At 45.1% G+C, this 7,549-nt stretch overlaps 1 pseudogene; it reads right to left on the bottom strand.

Moving 5' to 3' along the window:
• Positions 1-6,519: 6,519 nt before the first annotated feature.
• Positions 6,520-6,637, bottom strand: LOC126089816 (5S ribosomal RNA; annotated as a pseudogene).
• Positions 6,638-7,549: the final 912 nt, after the last annotated feature.

Raw genomic sequence — 7,549 nt, 5'->3', positions numbered from 1 at the left:
GACTCTTATAACTGCCATCTGGTTTCTGTACAATAGCCTTTCGCTCCCTGTATTTTACCCCTGCCACCTTTAGAATTTGAAAGAGAGTATTCCAGTCAACATTGTCAAAAGCTTTCTCTAAGTCTACAAATGCTAGAAACGTAGGTTTGCCTTTCCTTAATTTTTCTTCTAAGATAAGTCGTAAGGTCAGTATTGCCTCACGTGTTCCAGTATTTCTACGGAATCCAAACTGATCTTCCCCGAGGTCGGCTTCTACTAGTTTTTCCATTCGTCTGTAAAGAATTCGTGTTAGTACTTTGCAGCTGTGGCTTATTAAACTGATTGTTCGGTAATTTTCACATCTGTCAACACCTGCTTTCTTTGGGATTGGAATTATTATATTCTTCTTGAAGTCTGAGGGTATTTCGCCTGTTTCATACATCTTGCTCACCAGATGGTAGAGTTTTGTGAGGACTGGCTCTCCCAAGGCCGTCAGTAGTTCCAATGGAATGTTGTCTACTCCGGGGGCCTTGTTTCGACTCAGGTCTTTCAGTGCTCTGTCAAACTCTTCACGCAGTATCGTATCTCCCATTTCATCTTCATCTACATCCTCTTCCATTTCCATAATATTGTCCTCAAGTGCATCGCCCTTGTATAGACCCTCTATATACTCCTTCCACCTTCCTGCTTTCCCTTCTTTGCTTAGAACTGGGATTCCATCTGAGCTCTCGATGTTCATACAAGTGGTTCTCTTATCTCCAAAGGTCTCTTTAATTTTCCTGTATGCAGTATCTATCTTACCCCTAGTGAGATAAGCCACTACATCCTTACATTTGTCCTCTAGCCATCCCTGCTTAGCCATTTTGCACTTCCTGTCGATCTCATTTTTGAGACGTTTGTATACCTTTTTGCCTGCTTCATTTACGGCATTTTTATATTTTCTCCTTTCATCAATTAAATTCAATATTTCTTCTGTTACCCAAGGATTTCTACTAGCCCTCGTCTTTTAACCTACTTGATCCTCTGCTGCCTTCACTACTTCATCCCTCAAAGCTACCCATTCTTCTTCTACTGTATTTCTTTCCCCCATTCCTGTCAATTGTTCCCTTATGCTCTCCCTGAAACTCTGTACAACCTCTGGTTCTTTCAGTTTATCCAGGTCCCATCTCCTTAAATTCCCACCTTTTTGCAGTTTCTTCAGTTTTAAGCTACAATTCGTAATTATATCAGACGAAAAAAGTTGTTTTGTCATTTTTGATCTGACTGTACGTCTGTCTGTCCTTCGGTTAAGACCCGTTTTTCTCAGTAAGGGGTAGAAGTATGAATTGGAACTGTATGTCACAGACTAAGGTGTATAGTTTTGTGGTGGTGCAAATATCTTATGCTTCTAAGTCAACGCAGTCAAAAGATGTGGCCATTTATGTTACAGATTTTGATACTCGCAAACCCATTAAAACCTGTAGGGTACTTCCCCTTGATGTAGACTCATCAAATTTGTCGAGAAGAAAGATTTCGCAGTACAAGCAAAGAAAAAAAAATCAGAAAATTGTAAATTTATGTCACACAGAAGATATTACTTTTGTTGTTTGTTATCTGACCTTAAACTTGAAATTAAAACATTCTGGAGAGTCGTGGAGGCAGTGGGACCGATATCTTGCCAGTATCAATGTCAATAAGAGGCAAACACCGTCGAGATCCTTTATTCCCGGAAGGAACTGTCTGTATCCATAATTAAGTTTGTCGAAACCCTTAGTGGGCGGGTCCTACTCGCTCCTGCCGATTTTTTTTTTTTTTTACTGAATATGGTAACCCTAATGACTGCTATTACTTTCTTCGCATAAAGGAAAGCTCTTTTCGAAGTGCTCTACTGACAAGACTATGGAAGATCTCCCTCTCCGGCTCCTCTGTCTCCGATCCATATGGAGATCTACCGTACTGATTAGCGCCGCCTGCTTTGTCCTCCATCGTTTGTAAAGCACGAAATAAAAGGATCTGTCAGCGCAGACGAAAACCTAAAGGCCAAATTCTCAAACAAAATGGTACGAAATTCGATTTTTATTGCATGTTTTGAAAGGTATATGTGAGCCGTGCTTATGTGTTGCTTTAAAACTTGGCTGTTACTCTGTGTTTGGTTCCCCATGGTTATTGCGGTTATGTCGGGGTTCCTCCTCTTTCTACCTGTGGCAGCACCGGTGTGTATCGATATTTGCACCGTATACCATCATTGGTCTGGTGCCTATAGCTCTGGCTTGACGGTGTGAAGCCTGTTGGTCGGCTGGAGCGGATCAGCCAGCAAGTCTCCGCGCGGCGCAGTCGGCCGGGCCCGCCGGCGGTCTGTGTGCAGTGTCGGGGTGTGTGGGGGCTGTTACGAGTGCTACGGGGTTCGTGGACCACCGACCCAGGACATCAAAGTTGAGTGGTGATTTTACTACCGAAGCCACGCCTGTTCCCGTCGTCCCCTTGGTTGGTGGTTCGCTGTTGGCGGTATTTCTGGGAGCAACAGCGAGTGTTCGAGTTGGTGAAGATTTAGCCGCTGTGTGGTGGAATTACCTACAGGGTGTTTCAAAAATGACCGGTACATTTCAAACGGCAATAAAAACTAAACGAGCAGCGATAGAAATACACCGTTTGTTGCAATATGCTTGGGACAACAGTACATTTTCAGGCGGACAAACTTTCGAAATTACAGTAGTTACAATTTTCAACAACAGATAGCGCTGCAAGTGATGTGAAAGATATAGAAGACAACGCCGTCTGTGGGTGCGCCGTTCTGTACGTCGTCTTTCTGCTGTAAGCGTGTGCTGTTCACAACGTGCAAGTGTGCTGTAGACAACATGGTTTATTCCTTAGAACAGAGGATTTTTCTGGTGCTGGAATTCCACCGCCTAGAACACAGTGTTGTTGCAACAAGACGAAGTTTTCAACGGAGGTTTAATGTAACCAAAGGACCGAAAAGCGATACAATAAAGGATCTGTTTGAAAAATTTCAACGGACTGGGAACGTGACGGATGAACGTGCTGGAAAGGTAGGGCGACCGCGTACGGCAACCACAGAGGGCAACGCGCAGCTAGTGCAGCAGGTGATCCGACAGCGGCCTCGGGTTTCCGTTCGCCGTGTTGCAGCTGCGGTCCAAATGACGCCAACGTCCACGTATCGTCTCATGCGCCAGAGTTTACACCTCTATCCATACAAAATTCAAACGCGGCAACCCCTCAGCGCCGCTACCATTGCTGCACGAGAGACATTCGCTAACGATATAGTGCACAGGATTGATGACGGCGATATGCATGTGGGCAGCATTTGGTTTACTGACGAAGCTTATTTTTACCTGGACGGCTTCGTCAATAAACAGAACTGGCGCATATGGGAAACCGAAAAGCCCCGTGTTGCAGTCCCATCGTCCCTGCATCCTCAAAAAGTACTGGTCTGGGCCGCCATTTCTTCCAAAGGAATCATTGGCCCATTTTTCAGATCCGAAACGATTACTGCATCACGCTATCTGGACATTCTTCGTGAATTTGTGGCGGTACAAACTGCCTTAGACGACACTGCGAACACCTCGTGGTTTATGCAAGATGGTGCCCGGCCACATCGCACGGCCGACGTCTTTAATTTCCTGAATGAATATTTCGATGATCGTGTGATTGCTTTGGGCTATCCGAAACATACAGGAGGCGGCGTGGATTGGCCTCCCTATTCGCCAGACATGAACCCCTGTGACTTCTTTCTGTGGGGACACTTGAAAGACCAGGTGTACCGCCAAAATCCAGAAACAATTGAACAGCTGAAGCAGTACATCTCATCTGCATGTGAAGCCATTCCGCCAGACACGTTGTCAAAGGTTTCGGGTAATTTCATTCAGAGACTACGCCATATTATTGCTACGCATGGTGGATATGTGGAAAATATCGTACTATAGTGTTTCCCAGACCGCAGCGCCATCTGTTGTTGAAAATTGTAACTACTGTAATTTCGAAAGTTTGTCTGCCTGAAAATGTACTGTTGTCCCAAGCATATTGCAACAAACGGTGTATATCTATCGCTGCTCGTTTAGTTTTTATTGCCGTTGCAAATATACCGGTCATTTTTGAAACACCCTGTATATTTGTCGGTTTGATATTCATGTGCACAGCGGAATTTTCTGCCTTGTGGCCGTCAGTGTTCCGGTTACCTGCCCCGGTCGCTGACGTAAATTCAGGCAGTGTACTTTCCTCACCTATTGTCGCTGTCCAACATGGTGTGTAGTTTTGACAGCTTAATGTATTTTTAGTTGCGGGCAGCTATGTCTGTAACGTTTTGGCTTTGGAATTCTCGTATACTTGTCGGTGGTTAGCAAGTTGTCATGTCGGTGGTTCCCTGACTGTCAATGTGTTGTGCTGGTGGCGTATCGAGTATAGTTGGGCCGACTTCTTGTCTCATCTAAGCGAACGTTAAGATTTCAAGGGCAGACCGAGCCACCTGGAAACTTCTGAGTTCCGTTGCCTATACTGCCTTTCTTGTTGGCGTTTAACTGTGTATTTTTAATGGCTCATAGCTGATTGTTGGAATTTGTATGCTTATAATTATGTTTTTAAAATAAAAGGCCTTCAGCCGATTTAAAAGTAAGTTTTTCTAAATTGGGCACGTCTCACATTGTCTGAAGATAAAGCTTGGGCATTCTGCCTGTTGAAAATATATTGTATTGTTTTAAAGCATCGGCCTCCAGCCGCTTAAAGTTTTAAGGATCCTGCTTATCAAGTACTACTTTTTGGAAGCTGTGGGCCTTCTGCCTGTTGAAAATTTATCGTAGTATTGTTTTTAAAATGATGGGCCTTCAGCCCCTTTAACATTTTGGATTCTTAGTTATCAAGTCATAGTTATCAGCTGCTTTAAAAAGATCTATCTGACTGGTCAAGTCTTACATCACTTGGCCTTAAATACTATTTGAGGTCAAAGCGTGCAGTCTTCTGTCTCAAAAATAATGAACTGAATACAACTGCTACAGCCGGCCGGTGTGGCCGAGCGGTTGTAGGCGCTTCAGTCTGGAACAGCGCGACCGCTACGGTCACAGGTTCGTATCCTGTCTCGGGCGTGGATGTGTATGATGTCCATAGGTTAGTTAGGTTTAAGCAGTTCTAAGTTCTAGGGGACTGATGACCTCAGATGTTATGTCTCATAGTGCTAAGAGCCATTTGAACGATTTGAACAACTGCTACATAGCAGTTATATTTAAGTCGTGGGCCTTCGGCGTTTTAGAATTAAAGACGTTTTCTGTCGATAGTCAAGCTTAGAAGTTGTTCTGTAGTGTTTCGACAACTAAATAAAGTGTTATGTTTGGAGTGTAACTGACAGCCGTGCATTCTGGCCGCCTTCCACAATTCCTACTACTTGTCGTGCCCCGCGGGTTTAGTTGGGCGTTTCAGTATGTGTCAAGAATGAAACTTCCTGGCAGATTAAAACTGTGTGCTTGACCGAGACTCGAACTCGGGACCTTTGCCTTTCGTGGGCAAGTGCTCTACCAAAGGCGAAGGTCCCGAGTTCGAGTCTCGGTCGGGGACACAGTTTTAATATGCCAGGAAGTTTCATATCATCGGACACTCCGCTGCAGAGTGAAAATCTCATTCTGTGTCAAGAATGTTGGGACAGAAAGCCTTTTTAATCCTTTCATTGCAAAAATTTCTGCAGCCCATTGTCCGAAGCAGTCTGACGGCCGCCGTGGGAAGCTCTCAGTAGGAGATGCCCGGCTCAGTTGGAAAACTTGTCGTGCCGAGACACAGTTTCACAAAATTGATTTATATTGCAGTATGCATGCAAAAATATTTGCCGAGAAAGCTCACAAACAACGTGTGCGGGCTACCGAACGCAACATACCCAGCTCAGAGAGATCGGCTTTTCTTGCCAGTACGAACAAGGGAATTGCTATGCAGGAACAGTTCGAGTTAGAGGGTGGGTTGCTATAAGGTCCTGGAATTGCTGACTAAACGTAAGTAACGAAAACACGTTTTTGGTCAAATTTTGGTCAAATATGGTCAAAGCATAATATTTGGTGCACCATATTGGATTAGTCATTTTGAATTTTGAAATTCTTACTCCAGATTTGTGTTCATCGACATCAAAAATGTATAACAACATGTAGTTTTTATGCAAATTGACGTAATAATAAGTGTAAAAGTTTTCCCTAAACCTCTACAGATTTTTCTCGGCAACCGGTTTTACAAAACAGCGTGCAGTGTAAAATAAAAACGGTTCAACCTATTAGCTTCCACCTTTGACCCTTGTAAAGGAAACACTTTAGTTGGGAGCTTATACCTATGATATCTGAAATTTATTAATACTAACTATTTCTTGTAAAGCCGTAACCACTCCGTCTACAGGCCACAAGTCGCCCATCGGGACCATCCGACCGCCGTGTCATCCTCAGTGGAGGATGCAGATAGGAGGGGCGTGGGGTCAGCACACCGCTCTCCCGGTCGTAATGATGGTATTCTTGACCGAAGCCGCTACTATCCTGTCGAGTAGCTCCTCAATTGGCATCACGAGGCTGAGTGCACCCCGAAAAATGGCAACAGCGCATGGCGGCCTGGATGGTCACCCATCCAAATGCCGACCACGCCCGACAGCGCTTAACTACGGTGATCTCACGGGAACCGGTGTATCCACTGCGGCAGGGCCGTTGCCTGTAATGCCGTAAGGTGCGGAAAAAGAAAGGGAAATCTAACTAAAAGTTCGAGCGAGTACCATACCGTTAAATTTAAGGTTATTTCGTTGTGGTTGTGTATACGCTTCCATAAATTTAATGTAGTACCAACTGATGTTATTCATTTCTGATTTCAGGTAACTCCTCAGGGGCTACACTGCTCGCAGTGTGCGTACTTCAAACTCGCAGACCCTTGATCAAACCATAATCACGGGTGCCTTTTTTTAAAATTGAAAATTGAAGAAAAGTTCAAAGTATGATCGATAATAATTCCCAAACACATCGTTTCTATATCTCTGTCATTGTCTCAAAAGAATTTCCAAACTATTTTTTGCTCATCTGAATGAGACCCCGTCCTCAGGCGCGAGCACAGGACAGGTCCCCGGCCGCCTGAAGGGGGCGGCTTTCCCAGGGCGGTGAGGCGGGCGGCCGGTGGGAGCTACCTGCGGCTGGCTGCTTACAGACGCGCCACCGCAGTACGTGACCCGCCCGCGAGCAAACAAACAAACCGGAAGGCGGCCGGCCGCGGCGGCTTTGCGCAACACCCGCCACTCGCCGCCCAGCCCGTGTGCCGCACGGCTGCGCTGTCGCCACGGGGCATCGTCGACAGCACGGCACCCGCAAAAGAGTTGTGGCTGCAATACGCTATGTTTGCTGCAACACAAATTCTGTAGTACGGAAATCGACTTTCGGAAACCGATTTCTGCTGCCGTGTTTACATGCAACGGTGTGCACTGTCACATATTAATATAAAAATGCACAAAGAGGAGGCACTTAAAAACAATCAGGGATGGCATAAGAGGTAGGTGTAGCAATATGTGAGAAAAGAATAGATTTGCTCATATAGAGGGTGTTTCCGTAGGAGAGTGCAAAAGTGTTCAAATGTATGTGAA

The sequence above is a fragment of the Schistocerca cancellata genome, chromosome 6 (genome assembly GCF_023864275.1).
Source record: "Schistocerca cancellata isolate TAMUIC-IGC-003103 chromosome 6, iqSchCanc2.1, whole genome shotgun sequence".
NCBI lineage: Eukaryota > Metazoa > Arthropoda > Insecta > Orthoptera > Acrididae > Schistocerca > Schistocerca cancellata.
Note: the sequence above shows the minus strand (reverse complement) of the source record. Positions and strands in the feature narration are given on the sequence as shown.